The 18,157-nt window shown below is 37.7% G+C and overlaps 1 long non-coding RNA gene across 2 annotated transcripts; it reads right to left on the reverse strand.

The window, feature by feature from the left end:
* Positions 1-2,088: 2,088 nt before the first annotated feature.
* Positions 2,089-9,952, reverse strand: LOC104102483 (uncharacterized). Of its 2 annotated transcripts, XR_001970497.2 has the most exons (4): positions 9,802-9,952; positions 9,465-9,679; positions 7,192-7,303; positions 2,089-2,474 (listed from the first exon to the last, which is right to left on the reverse strand). It is a non-coding gene; the product is annotated as an uncharacterized lncRNA (long non-coding RNA). The 2 variants fall into 2 exon arrangements; XR_687710.3 differs by lacking the exon at positions 9,802-9,952 and having other exon boundaries at positions 9,465-9,795.
* Positions 9,953-18,157: the final 8,205 nt, after the last annotated feature.

Raw genomic sequence — 18,157 nt, forward strand, 5'->3', positions numbered from 1 at the left:
TTGAAGATTCTTTCTCTCTTTTACACAGATACAAACACTACCTTTTCATCTAGATTCTTGTTCGTATTATCCTACAACCTTCCATCAGATCCGAGAATAATTCAAACATTCTGGATTTGTCTGTCACTCATCATTGTCAAGAGGGATAATCAACTAGTTCATACTTTATTGGGTGAATCACTCCTTCTATTTATTTAAATGTCATTTATTATTATTTATTACTAGTTATTGCTATATTATTGCTCATACTTTTTGGAATAGTTAATGCATATAGTTGTCAATCCTCCACAGATCTAACCAATATTGGTCACCTTTTCGAAGATAACATCTAGATATATTATTATTAACTAAGTTTAACTTATTATTATATAAATTAAATTGTTTAAAACCGAAAGTTATACTTTTTGGTCAAACACAATTCTTAACGAAAATAAATTATGTTTAGAGCTAGAATACTACGTTTAATTGAAAGTTCCGAAAATTGAAATTGCATAGGAAGATCTTACGATTTCAGGAGCAAAATCGACAGGTTGATAAGCATTGCTTCTTTCAACAAACCTACGCCAGGTGTCCCATCTATTATTGTCATGATTTGGATACTTATCTGCGTAAGAATGGTCTCCCACAAATTAAACAGTTTGTCCTTCGGTTGGGTTCATTTCATAGTGAGTTAACGTCATGTTTGCGTCGTATGTCTGTCCAAGATCCCCTGCATACATTGCCGACTTATATTGTATACACTAACAGTTTAATTTTTCTTACGTGCAATTTAACTAAATAAAGCGAAAAAATATAGTAATGATTACCTATGAGACCAAATATATAGGATACATCGGCGCCTACTGGTGGTGGAGTAACAAACCAGAATGTTCGTCTCGAATGCCCAGTTCCAACCATGTATTAGTATTTGTTTGTCTCGCCAATATTGCTGTATTTGTAAATAATAATTCTGCAAAATATAAGTTATCGTAATGAAACAGTAATTAATTCGAGCCCACTGAATTCACAGTATTTCCTTAAGGAATTTAATCCCCCTCCTAGTACCCAAGGTAATGGATTATTTCCTCCCAGGATAGAACGAATCACACACTGGTGTAGCGGTACTTCAAACCCCAGTGTTTCAGCGAACACAAAGTTCGGTAGCAAATCACACTTACAGTTGCTTTGTTTGAAGTTAAAACAATGCAGAACGAAGGAGTAGAAACTCAGAAAATCGTATGAAAATGCTGAGAGGAAGGAGTGCAATGTATAGCCAAATCTGTTGAGCGATTTCAGTTTGTGTCTTGTGTGTTGTGTGTCTTTCTTCAACAGCTGCTGCACATATATATAGCAGCCAGTGTTGAAGAAGAACAATCGTCCACCCTCCATGGTGGAGCAAGCATTAGCTTGTTTGTGGAGCAAACACAATCATGGTGGGAAGAGCATTAGGCGGCTGCCTTGTGGTCAATACACGGATTGAAAAATATCCGTTACAAATGCGGATAATAATCTTACGTTAATATTTACTATTAACAAATAAATTTGGTCCAAAAAATTAATCAATCAATCATTTGACCAAAAATTTGACCAAATCCGGAGCTGGAGCCGAGCGAGCGACGACGACGACGGCGCGAGACTTGCTTTCTTCTTAACTCTTTAAGAGCTACAAGAAGAGCAATTATATATATATACCCACCAAAAATCTCTTCCTCTTCCAATATGGGACAATGTCTCATTGTCAAGAGGGGAAAACTTAAAATTTTACTCAAAAATTTCATTTTCCCTCCATTTCCCATTCACCCTCATTTTAAGAATATTTCATCTTAAAAACAAAAACCTCAACAGTATTTAGAGTCGCTTCATAGTTATTCTTTTAGTGTCATGAGTATTCTTTCGTTATTATATACTTATGTTGAGTATGATACTTTCTTATCAAAGTTAGGGATAAATTAGTATTTCTAGCTTTTAGTGGGTGGACTATTAATGATAGAGATTTATTTTGGTTAATTGATAAAGTTATTTTTGTTTGAATTGATATTAGGATGTTTGGTTGTTAATTTGATACAAGAAAGTTTTTGGATAGTCCAAAAACAGAGAAAGCCGATAAAGTTTACTGACATTAAGCGATTTTATCTCATAGAAAAGTAACCACACAGATAACAATATGTTTGACATCATCCATCTCCACTAACAATAGACACATATATTCCAGAAACCGCTAAAGAGGCTGGAATGTTACAAGGATGACATCCAATTTATTTATGTCTAAACACATAGAAGAAAGAAGGACATTTAAACCAATGATCGTTTAATAAGATTCATCAATTGGGTGCCAATAACGATTGAAAAACAAGAAGCTATCAGCTTTTGCAGAAAAACCATCCTGATTACGATGCCAACTGTAATAGGCGTGAGTTCGATTCTTAATCTCCAATATGGCATGTCCAAAACTTGATTCGCGATAGGCTGAGTACTTAGGCTGTGGCTCCGTCAATCTGAAAAGTGAAAATTATAACACCCACCATTAACTTTTCAGTTGGTGTATTAACATTTGTTGTAGATTTAATTAATAATCTGAGCAAAAGAAAAATTATAAATTGCACTTGAAAAAATATTTCACTTACTTAGTATGGGTTAACTCATATTCAAGTCACCCATTTGACACCTAAACCGTTTTTGACCCGCATGAAATATGGGCGGGTTGAGACCCAACCCAATTTTACTCAACTCATCCACCCAAATCCAACCCAACCCGCCCATTTACCACCACTAGGTCATATACTGATTATACACAATTATTGAAGCAGTCACATATACGGGTCCAAAAGTCATGTTACTGACCTACAAGTTAAAGACTCATGCGGTGATGTTTATGGTTTTGAAGTTTGACTCTGACCATTGAAGGGTTCTACAACTATGTTCTACTACATAAGTTGCAAAACTAGGAGGTACAAAAGCTACATTGCTGAGTCCGTGCTTGGTATGGACATTCCTCCTAGTACTAGTGAACTGGAAAAATTATCATTCTCTTTTGGAGCATGAAACAATCTAGGTAGCATTGTTTTGACATTCAAACAATCTATAAACATTGCTGCAGGGGAGTCTCCTTCGGGCCATCGACTTTTCTTCTTGTGGTCTAAAATCAGGAAAGCATTTGAACAAACTGGGAAAATGGGATTTGGGGAACAAAGGATACATATAGTTTGGAATCTCTTATGTAACAGGTGGTATACAATTATAATAAATTGGAAGAGATATGGTTTCTTCAAATCTCAGAAAGGAGTAAAACAGGGAGACCCTATATCCCCTTCTTTATTTATATTAGAAGCAGAAGTACTTTCTAGAAATTTAAATTCTTTATTTGATAATCCAAGGTCCAAAGGTTTCACTATGAATACTAATGGACCTAGAATTAATCATTTATCTTATGCTGATGATATTATTATTTTCTCTTCAGGAAAGACTGTATCTTTGAATCTGGTGATGGAGCAACTGGAAGAATACGAAAAGGCATCTGGTCAACTAATCAATAAGAACAAAAGTTGTTTTATGGTAGGAGACAACATATCTTATAGAAGGATATCCATAGTAGAAAACTGCTTGAACATTCAACGTAAAGAGTTTCCTATTACTTATTTGGGATGTCCAATTTATGCGGGAAGGAAAAGGGTCCATTATTTTACTGATATCGCCACTAAAATTGTTCGGAAGGTGGGAACTTGGCATAGTCACTTACTATCCGCTGGAGGGAAGATGATCCTGATTAAACATGTGTTATCAGCTATGCCAGTGCATCTTTTATCAATCTGCCAACCTCCAAAGACAATAATAAAACATATCGAAAGAGTGTTTGCCAATTTTTTCTGGGGAAGCAGTGAAGGAAAGCAAAAATACTATTGGTCATCCTGGAGTACATTATGCTATCCAACAAGTGAAGGAGGAGTTGGATTCAGGTCTTTACAAGACATTGCTGATACTTTTGCTGCTAAGCTTTGGTGGCAATTTAGATTGAGAGATTCACTATGGGTTGAATTCATGAAAGCCAAATACTCCATGAGGATACACCATATACCTAGGAAATGGTCTTACCTACATTCACACATCTGGAGAAGATTAATGGAGATAAATAAGAGGGTAGATCATTTGATTTTGTGGCAAATAAATGAAGGAAATACAAGTTTCTGGTGGGATAACTGGACAGACTTGGGACAACTTGCACAGTTTGGAGAGGTGTCTACATCAAATAAAATTCATGTCTCTTCATTCATGACCAACAGAGAATGGAATATGGCCAAGCTAGCTCAAATACTACCTGCTGGGATTGTACAACATATCCAGGGAGTTAAAATTAATTCTCTAGTGCTACATGATTATCCAATATGGACTTTATCAGAAGATGAAAAATTCAATTGTAGCTCTGCTTGGAATCATCTAAGAAGCAGAAAGAATACTACTTTGGTTAATAATTTGATGTGGCATAACAAGATCCCTTCAAAATTTCTTTTTTCCTATGGTAATAATTCAAACACAAGATCCATGTGGATGATAATATGAAGAGATTTGGACTCCAATTCCCATCCAAATATTCATGCAGTATCAACTCATGTATCGAAGATGAAGAGCATATTTTTACGGGGAGTGATATGTGCAGACCTATTTGGCATCATTTTAATCAAACTTTTGTGGTCTAGATGAGTCAAACCACAACTACTATTAGACAACATGTCCTTAAATGGTGTTTATGAAAACCTCAAAACCATTACTGAAATTGATCCACCAGTCTTTTCCTGAAATCATTATAAGGCAGATTTGGAAAACTAGATGCAAATGCAGATTTGAGAATGAGGGAATTTTCACTGGAAGAATTATTTGGAAGATACAACAACAAATTGGTATGATTGTTCATTATAAACGAATTCCTAAAGTGAGTCCTTATAATCTAATTGGGCGAACTTTTGTGATATTATGAATAATGCTAAGTTCTTTATCTCCTCTATCTATGTTAAATGGAATCCCCCAAATCTGGGATTTGTCAAGATCAATTTTGTTGGCTGCTCTAAAGGCAACTCACGCCTTAGTGCAGGGGGAGGGATTATTCGAAATCATAATGGTGAACTATTAGCTGCTTATGCAATCCCTTTTGGTATTATCACAAATAATATGGCAGAATCATTGGCTCTAAAGGCTGGATTAGATTGGTGTGTGGAGAAAGGATACAAGAAGATCATTGTGGAGATTGACTCTTTGTTATTTGTTAACTGGATGCTTGGAAAAGCTAAAATTCCATGGAAGTTAACTGATATAATTCTGGATTTGAGAAACAAACTTGAACTTATGGAAGATAGGATAATAGCACATTGCTATAGAGAAGGAAACAAAGTTGCTGATATCCTATCCAATTATGGCTTGAAAGTTAGACATATGACATGGTTTCACAATTTGCAACAACTATCAAAGGAGGCTAGAGGAGAATACAAAATGGACATATTACAATTCCCTTCATTTAGAATGAAACAATCCAAGAATACCATTTCTCTAGACAGGAGCCCGGGCAGAAGATATCAATTTAATATTCCTTGATATGTTTGTAATTATGCAATATAGAAGAGGGATTAGTAGCTCTCTCAATTCACTATTTTGTAAGCTATAACGGATATATGTATCCATCATTTTGTAAAGGTTTGAGGATGTTTAACCTACATAGTAACAGAGGTAAGGTGAAGTCCTCCTCCAATGTATTTATATATTTATGTATATATGTTTGTCCAGGCTCATGAAGGAGCTGGATAGCTTTAACCAAGAAAAAAAAAAAAGAAAACGAACAAACTCTAGCATTATCATCGTTATAACTTCAGATTGTCTTGTTGAACAGGGGAATATATATAAACATCTCCTGTTCTTTTTGAAGGATATTCTTATCCTTGTGTTGTAATCTTTGGAGGTAAGGACCATCCTCCTCCATCGTTTCAAGACTAATACAAACATCCCCAGTTTAAGTGGGAAATTAATTTTAAAAAAAATATAGCAATAGAAGGAAAGGAAAAAAGACAAGATAAAAGCTAGACAGTAAATATCCTTTCTATTCTTCTATTTTTGTCTTATTTTTTGCAAATAAAAAGCTTTAATTCAGGAGGCCTACTCATCTGTTCGATCAAATTGTGGTATAAATAGAGTTCCTCAAAACTCCAAAAACTCATATCATTGGGCACTAAAGAGAACCTATAATTATGGGCTAGACTTCCAATGGTTCAAGTATTCTCACTACTAAAAATTACTTGTTTACCGACGCAAATTACCGACGGACGTCCCTCGATAACAAGGCTGTACCGAAGGAAGTCCGTCGGTAAGTGGTAGGTAGATAAATCCTTCCTCGGTAAAATAAACCGACAGAATCCGTCGGTAATTACCGATGGAAAGCCATCGGTCCGTAGTTGGTCAAATAAGCAATAAAAATCAGCAGCAAATGCCAACAGAATTTGAAAACAGACACTCTCTTCGTTAAGAGGCAGTATGCGTATTGTCAAACTATTCAAGCAGTTGTCTCTATTTTTATTTTTGTTTTTGGCTTTGTAAATTCGAAGGAGTTCTTTATATTTTCCTCGTGATATTAAACCAAGGTCTATAAACTGTCTTATCATACATACTGCCTCTCAAAGATGAAATATTTCCAAATACTTATGGTGCTCTCCGCGAAGACGGCTACTACTTCTGAAAATTTCACACATAAAGAAGTTTGAGTTCATTATGGAAGCAATATTATCTGCTTATTACATTTAGAAATATATACCCAGGAAGCTCCCGTAAAAGAAATAGATAAGCTCCTAGAGCCTGCCCTAATATTCCAAAAACTTGTAAAGGTCAACTACTCTACAATACGACATTTCTTACCAATGAATACATTGGGAACCGTATGTCTCAGTGGCTATTGTAGCAAACAAAAGAGAGGTGACAAATAACACTGGGCAATTTCTATACCTTGCTAAAAACAAGCACGAAAATTGCATCTACAGGATTGAACAACAAAAAGAACAAACTTGAGGATGAAATAATAAAATAAAGCCCATCAAGGTCTAAGATTCATCTTCACCAGACCCTTCTCTTTCCTTTCCTCTTATCCTAAATCTCCCTTCCCCTTCGCATTACTATGAGAATTTGTGAACTCAAACTACTCCCAAAAACGACCTCAATGGCCGACGATGGAAGAAAACTTACCGGAGATGGAGAGGAGTCTGGGTGCCGACGATGGCCGCTTATTGCCGCTTCCGCCGCCGACGATGGCCGCTTGGATTGAGTGCTGACGACGCCGGTGAAACGGGGATTTGCCCTAGAAGCAGTGAGGCGGAGTGTTTAATTTGGTCAATGTATATTCTTACTAGATGAGGTGACGAAATGTCTTTGTTCATGTAAACTAAATCAAATTTAAATCTCCGGCAATTTTAAGAGAAAATGACAAGAATCAAATAGCTTTTTTATAATAACGTTAAACTTATGGTCATATTGAAAAATGGATAGCAACAGACACGAAGCATAAGGAAACATAACTAATACTATAACCCAATGATAGCCAATTCAATGTAAGGATGAAAACCACCTAAATCGAGTCTCTAAAATCCAGGTTACCAACAAATAGGAAAATCCAGGTTACCAACAAATAGGATACGTCAATTGATTTTGCGGATTATTTTCCTAGTATTTTTCTCTTTTGTTTTCCTAGCATTTTCCTCCTTTTCTTCTTCAGAAGACAACCTTATTGTTGTTTTGACAAATATACAATGGCATGCACATCTATTGCTCTTTAATGTGTATTTTTTTTCCATCTTCGACTGTCCAACATACAACATTCAAAAAGAAGAAGCTAGTATAAAAAGATTCAGCTATGAGATATTTTAACTCATGGAAACACTTTGATTTTATTCATATAACACAGGTGCAAAATCCCACAAGGGAACACTCACCAGTAGAAGAAAAGTTGAGAGATTTAACTTTCAAACAAGCGTTAAGAGTAGAAGAAAGAATCAGTTCCATGATAATTGACACTCTTGAAAAATAAAATAACCTATTGAAATAATTCACAGAGACTTTCTTTATTGATAGAATTCAATTCCATATTACTCTAACAAATAGTCACTTAAGTAGGTAGCAATATGGGTGAGTAGATATAAAAGCTCTAATGCTACTTAGGAGTGTCACTTGCATAAGAAACTTTAGATATATTTCCTCGTTTTCCTACGAGAAGTAAAAACTTAAAATGGACCAAAATGAGGATTTAAAATGTCTTAGTAATCTTTCAACGCATTAGCGCGCTCAAAGGTAAGACATGAGAGGGAAAAAGGCATAAATCAGCAATACGACTCACATATACATTAAGATGACCCGATAACTCAAAATAACAGCATACTCCTGCTACTTTTTACAACAACACTAAACTACAATACACTTTATCAATTTCTAAAGTAGTTCTCAACAACATAGAGTTGCACCGCATCTTTATTAACTTCTAGTGCAATTAGAATTAATCAATCAATAGAGAATTTAAATCTTCCATTCTGAAAACTGATAATCAAAGTCAGTTAAAAATCTCCCATACATGCAACTTTGGTTCATATATAACTGCATTTGTAAGAAAAAATATGCCAACTCATACAAACTAAATCTCATTGAATTCATTTTTTCTCAAGCACATTTTTATTGCGTTTGCAGCTATGGAATATCATAGAATGGAATAAAGTACCAACTGCCTTCAATCTTAATAAGAAGGCTATTAAATTCATCTTTCTCAAATTCTTGTTTCCTCGGCTCCTACACAACTGTCTAGTGCAGCTTCACTTAATTTACTTATTGTTCATGGATCCTCTGTTCTTTCTTTCTTACTCTCTTTGCTTGTTTAGTTGTTGACACAAATTCAACAGTGATTATACAGGTCGTCCACAAACTCTATTTGACACGATTCAGTTAGTTGTATTACTCAATTATTTAATAGAATATTTTATAGTCATTAACAGCAAAAACTATTTCTTTCTTATTATAATGAATTATCTTGTGGTCCAACCCTTCACCGGACTCCGCATATAGAGGGAGCTTAATGCACCGGGCTGTCTTTTTTTACAATGAATTATCTATATTAATCTTTTGTGAATAAGTCATCAACAAATATTAATTAGAAAGAAAAGAAATTACTGATTGCGCAGATTGAGCCATGCCAATTCCGAGAATAAGGAAAAAGCAGCACTATATTAGCTCATAATCTTATGAAACTTCAACCCATCCCTCAAATAAAATTCTTTGTCAACATCTTAGTACTATCTTCAGTTGTTGCAAAAACAAGCGCCACGTTATGTAAAGGAAAAAAAAAAGGAATAAAAAGCTTAAACTGAGAAATAAAGAAAACAATTAGAGACTTTTTGTCCCTCTACGATATATTCAGATTTCTATCTTAAAAATCAATTTTGTTCAACTAATAGAAAAAAGTAGTTGAGAAAACTAACCTTGAAAATTTTGTCACAACCGAAAATGTTTAACAAATAAATGATCTAACCATTTACCAGACTCGATCTTAATGGATGAGATTTCTTCATATTAAACAAAAGAAGAAGCGGCTCCGATACATCTGCGGTTTCGATACATACGCAAGCTCCGGCGTATACTCAATCTCTATTGAAGGGGTAGAACGATGGTAGAGCAGTAGGTGGCTTTGGGTTGCCTTTGAATTTACACATAAGACATTTCTTTAGGAAGCACAATAAGCAACATCAAGGGCAAATAAGTGATTCAGACAAGCAATAATGGGAGAAGATTAAAGTAAAAATTAAGTGAAAAGGTTACCGGAAATAGAAAGACCCATCTAGAAGATAAATGTAACTCATAGAGGAGTAGTAGTTCAAAGTATGGAGATGAAAATAGGTTTATGAAAGCAGATGAGGGTTCTAGAATTATGACAGAGTGCTTTGGCAGCACTTATACGTCTAGATAGAAAATTAAATTAAATGACAGAGTAAAATAACAATTTTGCCCTTGGTACCATTCTAACCTCTTCTATATAATAGAAAAGTTTACATTTTTGAAAAATCGTATGCATCTACAGTTGCACAAGACATGGCACTAGCTACAATTAGTAGATTCAGGGAAACATATAATTAACAACGATACACCAAATCAAAGTAAGTTCATTGCAAAATCCTAATCGATTTGTCCATTAGGGTATCCAATGTAAATTCACGTAAAAAAACATTAGTCCAAACAACTAAAACAAATGGATCCAAAAATAAGTCTTTTACTAATAAAATCGGAAAAGGGCAAAAAATGTGCCTATCGTTTGGTAAATGGTTTACTTCAAAGCTCCGCCCAACTTTTAATCCGAAAATACACTCGACGTTATCTTTCGGACTAAATACCCCCGCGACTAACGGAGATTTCTGTGATCCCTATTTTAATGTGTTGGCAGCACGTGATTGGGCTACGTGGCTCCCTTGTCCAGATCAAATATAACCCGTTCCATATTTAAGCCCGCCCCAGTTTATTGGATCAATCCACTAAAGTTTTTCAACCTTAACCCAAGATCTTATCCCTTTCTCCTCCATTTCCATCACTTTTTCTAAATAACAAAAAATCAATGGCTAAAATTTTTCAAGCGGAGCTCCAAATTCTTGTTCCAACCAAACTCCATATCAAGGTTCAACAATTAATTCCCAGCAACACCCAATCAATTTTGAGAACGAATTTCAGATTTGGAAGTCTTTTCAAGCGAAGTTGCAAGGGGTTCTTCAATAGTGGACTGTTTTTCTCCGAGTGTTTCACTCAACAAGACAATGGGTATTCACAAATAGTCTCCAAATCAATAGCAAACCAGGAGAATTTCAACGAATACCTTTTCGAAAACCCACTTGGAGTAAAATTTTATTTTGATCTGAAAATTCGTTACTTGTTATTGGAATCAGTTGGTTAATGTACTTTGAGCCTAAATACATCTATGCAAACTGATTTGAGAATGAGAACCTCGAAGAAGGAGTTGTAATTGCATTAAAACCCTTTTAAAACCATGGTTCGAAATACGGATTTTTTGAAATTGTAACTGATCTCGTCCAAATCACAACTCTTGGGGTTGTGAAGCGGTCGATTGCAATAATAATTACCCAATTGGGAGTCGGGATCGAATCCACAGGGAGCGTAGATAGGATTGGTATATATTCGGATTAAGCGCGTAAAGTGTCTAAGATGCACTTCCACAAGCTCTGTTTTGTTTCTACTTCTAAATTATGCTACGGTTTGCAAATGTAAAGTTAGAGAATAATATTTTTGGTGTTGTTTTTCAAGTATGTAAAAGATCTAGGGTTTTGATTTCTACCTAGGTGTTTGCCTAACGGGTTGTGGGCTTTAGAGCGGATTTTGTTGGTCGGGTTGTATTATAGCAATCAACACACAATTACTCACTCAATACCTATCGGTAATATAGTGGTTTTGCCCAATTTGACTCTCTCTCAAGTCCAAATGGTGATGCACAAAACAATTGATAGATGCTCAAGTCGGGTTTTACTATCTCTAGATTCAACCTTTTAATTGGGATTATCAATTTCTTGAGTTCATCCCAATTTCTTATTAGCCAAGTTTTCCTAAACTAAGTTTCTTTTTCTCAAGTAGAGATTAAGTCAAATAGGCTTGAATCAATATTTGCAACCATTAATTCTACAATTATAGCAAGAACTAGGCTAAATATTACACACCCAACCATAAACAAGCCCTAAATCAAATACCCATTAGGTACCCACACTAGGGTTGGGTCACAACCCTATCTAGAAATTTAGCTACTCATAGTGGGTGATGAAGAAAATAAAGAAAAAAGGATGATTAAACTCATATTTAATGATAAATAGATGAAAATCCAATGTAAAATTGACAAGCTATAATAAAGTTTCCCAAAACAGTAAAGAAAAACGGCTACTAACTTTCAGATATTCAAAACTTGACCTAATTTCGTCAAAAAAGACTATTTATACACAGCTGAAATTTTCGGATAAAATTGCCCTTTTGGAGGTTCTGCGGCCACACAATTCTGTGTGTGGTCCGTACTTTGCTGCAACTCTTGACAGAAATAGTTTTTGCGGCTGCACAATTTTGAACTACGGCCGCACTTCTTGAGTTCTGCGGATCGCACAATTCCGGGTGCGGCCGCACATTTGATTTCTGCGGCCGCACAATTATAGTGCGGTTCGCAGATCTTGATTGTCTTGAATTCCCAACTATCTGAACCTTGACTTCTGCGGTCGCATAATTATTGTGCGGTCCGCACTTTGCATTGCAGCACTGTTAAATTTTCTTCTTGTTCTGCGGCCGCAGACAGAATTCTGCGGTCCGCACTTTAGCCTTTTTGCTTGATTTTTGTCCTTGTTCAAATCACTCCTTCTTGAGTTGAATTTCATCACTTTTGCTCATTTTTCAATACTCCTGCGAGTAAGCATATTTCATCAATTTTCGGGAATACCTTTAAGCATTTTTGATCTAAAACGAAAGACAAAAGGCGCAAATAAGTAGTCAAAATTCCCTTGTCCTCAAGCAAATAAGGTAATTTTCACCTCCACAAGAAAAGAGCTATTCTAGCTAAGCTAAGTTGAATCAAACACACATGAATTGGGACCAACAATTACCCACACACTCATGAATCATCAACAGGGCAATGTTTTGAAGGTTAAAGCACAAATAGCTCTAATGTGACACTTGAGCATCAAGAGTTGACTTTACTCATCAAGAGTTGACTTTACTCATCAAGGAAGTTCGCATTTTCATGTAGGTCACTGTGGATCCCAAACTCCTCCTCCTATACTCTCCATTAGCTCATCTCACTTAAGAATGTAGCACTCAATTCAATGATTTGTGAAAAGTTCGCTCATCACTCTCAAAAGAATGTCACAAGTACGACTCTAAGTACCATATGCTTGCCCCTCATGTAAATCACCACTAATGTAAACTTACTCGGCTTGAAATCACGTAGGGATTTTTCGGCATGTAATGAAGGTTTTTGGACCAAGGTAGGAAATTTTGGAATAGAACAAGTTCATCTTTCCTTAAGCACTCCATTTTCTCTTTTTGGCTCATGTTTTGCCGACTCTTTGAGTCATTTTCTTTTTCCTTAGGGGAACTAGAAAGACTTGATTGACATCACTCTTTCTTGGTCATGATATTCATTTTCTTCTTCTTTGTTTTCTCCATGCTTTGCACTTTTGCTTTTCTTTGAATCCCTTCAACTCTTCAATTTATTCACTTTCTTTTTGTGTTTTTCTTTTGTTCTTTCTTTTTCTTCATTTCTTTTCTCTTTTTTTTGTACCTTTATACCACTTTCAAAATTCTCGTTTCTCCCCCAAACTTATGTTTTCGCTAATTTGCTTCTCATGAGTATTAAGGAATGCTCGGTTTACTACAAAACGAGTAAAGGCTTATAACATGGTTATCAAATGAGAAAGGCTTTAGACTCAAAAGGGTTGACTAGGGATAACATCATTGGTGGGCCATGAAAAATTTCAAAATGGGTCAAGGAGAGCCTACAATCACTTCTCAAGCCAAGCAAAACTTAGAATTTCGCCTAGAAACACATTCGGGGTAAGTTCTAGACTATTCGTATGGGTACTTGGACATGTAACAAAATATCTCACCTCTCACACAACTGGATTGTTAAAGAGAATAGAGGCGAGGGCCCACAACAACCGTATTCAAGATTGAAAATTGCTAATGGTTCAACTAAACCACTCGATGATTGCCTAAGTCAACACAAGAGTCACAAGGTCACTAACTAGAGCCGTTTCTTTCCAAGAATTTATTTTTAACCATAAGAGTGTAGTTAAGTGTGTTAGTACCAAGTGAAGCATGCTTGACCATTTTATTCATTATTACTATTGTTTTTACCTAATCATCAAAAACAGACTCAATCCCTTAAGAAGGTTGTTACGCCATCCATCGTTGGGAAGAGCCACCCGGTTCACACAAAAACCACCTTTGGAAAGAACCGTGGCATTAAGAAAACCAAAGGCTTATTGATCACTTAAACATAAAAAGAAGCTACCAAATCAACAAGAAGTTATTAAAGTAAATAAGAAGCTATGAAGTAACTACTGAAAGCAAAAATGAATATACAAGCAGAGAATGGGAAAGAGAATATATACATCAATAGAGAGGGAGGAATATATACATAATGAAAAAGAAATTAAAGATAAAAAGAGAGTATTATAGTTATTACAAGCCAATGTCATATCAAATCAAAATGGACCACCCCCCTGAATAAGAGTAAGCATTGTCCTCAATGCTTAACAAAAATTAAAATAAGGGAGGGAAGAGAGTAAAAAGAACTCCCTATGTGGTCTCAGTGTGCATGGCAGCATCACCACCCTCAGGCTCCTCCAACTGGATCTCATCATCCTCTGCTCGGGGAGTAACGAGTTTGGTAAACATCTGAAGCACCTCCTCAGCAGTATGGACAGCAAGGTCTGGCTCGTCAGACTGGCCAGCTGGTGCCACTTGTGCTGATGGTGTTGTTGGGTCTGCTGGTACTGATGGATCTGTCTCCATCAGTAAGTCAAATGGAAGATCACCAGCTGCTGCTATATTGGTCACCTCTTTTCTCAACCTGTCCACTGATTTTCTTAAGGCCTGTGATTTCCTCATCTTCTTCACCTGTTTACCCAACTCCTCAATAGCTCCCCCATATGCCACCAATGTATCCATGAAGGTCTTCTGATTGTCCAAGATCTTCTTCAATGTTTCCTCCACTGAAGGAGGTACCTGTGGTGCTGCTGGGGTAGAAGACTGAGTTGCAACAGTACTAGATATGTCAGACAGCTTTGCAGTAGCTATCTGCATCCAGTTGTTGAGAATAGCCAATGTTTGGGAGACTCACAGTGCAGTGAGTGGATATGTGGAGTAGGAAGGCACTGATACTGATGCTGATGGTCTAGAAGATGGAGGTGGTGGAATGTCAGCTGTCTCGGTGGAAGGACCGGCTGTTGTGGAAGGCATGGAAGCGGTAGAAGGCATAGCAGTTGAATCTGCAACCACCACCGATGGCTCATCAGACTGGCCTACGGTAGCAGTTGACTTACCCTTGAGCTTCGGGTTTCTCGAGTCCTTCAAAGAATACCAGGAGAAGGGCTTCTTAGCCCGAACCTTCATATCAAAGCTCCTCGGCTCCAGCCCCGCATCTGTGAGATACTCCGTGAGGGTGTTGGGATACAGGTAAGAGCTCTCACACTGTCTGAAAACTACTAACATGTTGGCCGACATGATGGAACCCACATTGATTGGGTACCTGGCCATGATAGATGCCACCAAGACTGCCCGTGGGATTGGAAGATTGTTCTCATTTTGGCTCGGGCCTATGCGTCCGCACACAAATATTTACCACCCTTTTGCTTCAAAGTTGAGGGTAGCTCGTGCAATGGGAACCCCCGCTATGATCTATAGTGGTGGTGGTCTTGAGGCTGCCAAGATCTCTGCTAACCAAGGGCGAGCTGCATCACCCATTGAAAACTTTTCCAAGTACTGAACTGGCTCCACCTCCTTAAACCCCAAGTAGGTATTCAGAGTGCTTTGACCAAATCAAACCTTCAAGTTTCTCACCTTGGTCACTTTAGTACCCTTCTTGATATGTGCCACATTGGTACAGAACTCCCGTACTAAATGCTCCTTGGCATCCATAACACCCTGAGTGAACCATGTCCACCCCTTTCGCTCCCTGAACTGTTTAGCCATATTTGAATTGAATCTATCCAAATCCTTCAATAGAAACTGTCGCTCAAGTGTGAGCGATCTCTGGGGCTACCACTCTCTGAATTTATTAAATGCCGTCAAGCTCACAAATATGTCTTCCCAGACTTCCTTCTTTTTTGACCTCTCTAGGCCAGCCACTCTCGTATCATCCCCTCTACCATCGTCTGGAATGTCATCATCATCATCCACTATGACTGGTGCAGCGGGAGTGCGTGTAGAGGAGGGTTCTGAACCCTGGCTGCCTTCATCCGAACCCTCAGAAGAGCTTGCTGAGGTGGAGGGTTCATTTTCGGAGTTGGTATCTCCCAGGGAACTGTGGTGGTTGAGATTGGGCCTCAGGTTGTTCCTTCACTGGGTGACCCTCAGAAGCTTCCCTAGACGGGATATAAGAACTTGATTCGGAGGGCTCTGTGGCCCTATCTCTCTTGATGGTTGGCTTCTTTGATATTGCTTTCTTCTGCACTGCAAGAGGTTGAGTACCCCTGCCTCGACCTGGGGAGGGTTCACCCCTCCCTTTAGAAGTATCACCACGACCTCTTAATCAAACCATTGTCTGTAATACAAAGCAACATGAGTCAGTTAAAGTCTAGAAGCAGCCTAAAAAAGTTGCAGACAAAACAATATGCAAAGGTGAAATTGCGGTCCGCACAATTCTGAGTGCGGCCGCAAACTGCCTTATGCAGACCACACAATTTTGAAGTGCGGCCGCACAATTGAAGTGCGGACCGCACAATTGTGAGTGCGACCGCACAATTCCAGGCCCAGTAATACCAGTTCTCTGAAGTTTGGATCTGCGGTCGCACAAATTTTTCTCTTGCCGCAGAACATTTTCTGTGGACCGCATAATTTTGAGTGCGGTTCGCACATTGAATGCACAGACTTGCCCTAAAACTAAGGATCTGCGGACCGCACAATTTCATGTGCGGCTGCACAATTCAAAATTAGACGATACTGAACTTAGGTTTTTCAATCTTTTGCACAATTTAGACATGGTATTGGCAAATTAGACATGATACATGATTTACCCAACCTCTAATGAGTACATATGAAATTACCCACATAATTTTAAGCACACATGATGAATCATCTGACATTTAGGCCTAAAAATAACTATACTAATTAAGGACAAAAACTAAGAAAATTTTGAAAAATCTAAACACGAATTGAATATACCAGTGATAAAGGATGCAAGGGAGAATCCAGGACGATGAAATGAGTTTGATATTTGAAACAATTTTTTGTGCATTGTGCTTGCTTAGCTGCCAAGAGTTCAAAGTGCGTAAAGTTTGGAACAGTGAGAGGAGGGCCTGTTTATAGGTTGACCAACTTAGGTCAAAATGTGCAGCTGAGTGCGGCCGCACAATTTTATGTGAGGTCCGCACTCTGTACCTAGTCCCTCTGTAGATCTGCGGTCCGCACAAAATTGGGTGCGTCCGCAGATATTTGTGCGGGCCGCACTATTCCAAGTGCGCCCGCAGATTGGACATTTCTCTGTAATTGCAAAATTCAGAGAGTTTGCATTTTTGGGTCTCCAGTTGTGCGGCCGCACAAAGAATTGTGCGGCCGCAAACTCGTTTCTGCTGTGGCATGCAAAATTGTGCGGTCCGCACTTTTTCAACACAACCATTTTTTCGAGCACAGTTCCTGCAAATCACACTCATTCCTACAATTCACTTCAAAACCAGTTAGCACAAAACAAAACCTATCTAAAAAGAAGAAAAAGAAGAATAAAAAGAAATATGGGTTGCCTCCCAAGAAGCGCCTGATTTAACATCGCGGCACGACGCAGATTACCATCAATCACTTGAAATGACTTAATGCCACGACGTGGCCATCATCAACTTTTCCAAGATAATGCTTCACCCGATGACCATTGATTCTAAATACTTCATCATTTTTATTCTTCAAGTTTAATGCACCAAAGTGTGTCACCTTCACAACCTCAAACAGACCACTCCACTTAGACTTCAACTTTCCCAGAAACATCTGTAATCGAGAATTGAACAATAACACAAAATCACCTTCTTTGAACTCCTTGTTCCGGATGTACTTGTCATGGAGGTACTTCATATTCTCCTTGTACAAGGAAGAACTTGTATATGCGTGGTACCAGAATTCATCAAGCTCATTCAATTGTGCCACCCTCAAGTTAGCGGCGACATCCCACTCAAGATTAAGCTTCTTCAATGCCCACATAGCCTTGTGCTCAAATTCCACCGGAAGGTGACAAGATTTCCCGAACACCAACCGGTATGGAGACATCCCAATCGGTGTTTTGTAAGCCGTCCTATAAGTCCATAGAGCATCATCATGTTTCTTCAACCAATCCGTCTGGTTGGCATTCATAGTCTTTGACAAAATACTCTTGATCTCCCGGCTGGAGACTTCTACTTGTCCGCTTGCTTGAGGATGATAGGGGGTCGAGACTTTG

The sequence above is a fragment of the Nicotiana tomentosiformis genome, chromosome 1 (assembly GCF_000390325.3).
Source record: "Nicotiana tomentosiformis chromosome 1, ASM39032v3, whole genome shotgun sequence".
In the NCBI taxonomy this organism is placed as follows: domain Eukaryota; kingdom Viridiplantae; phylum Streptophyta; class Magnoliopsida; order Solanales; family Solanaceae; genus Nicotiana; species Nicotiana tomentosiformis.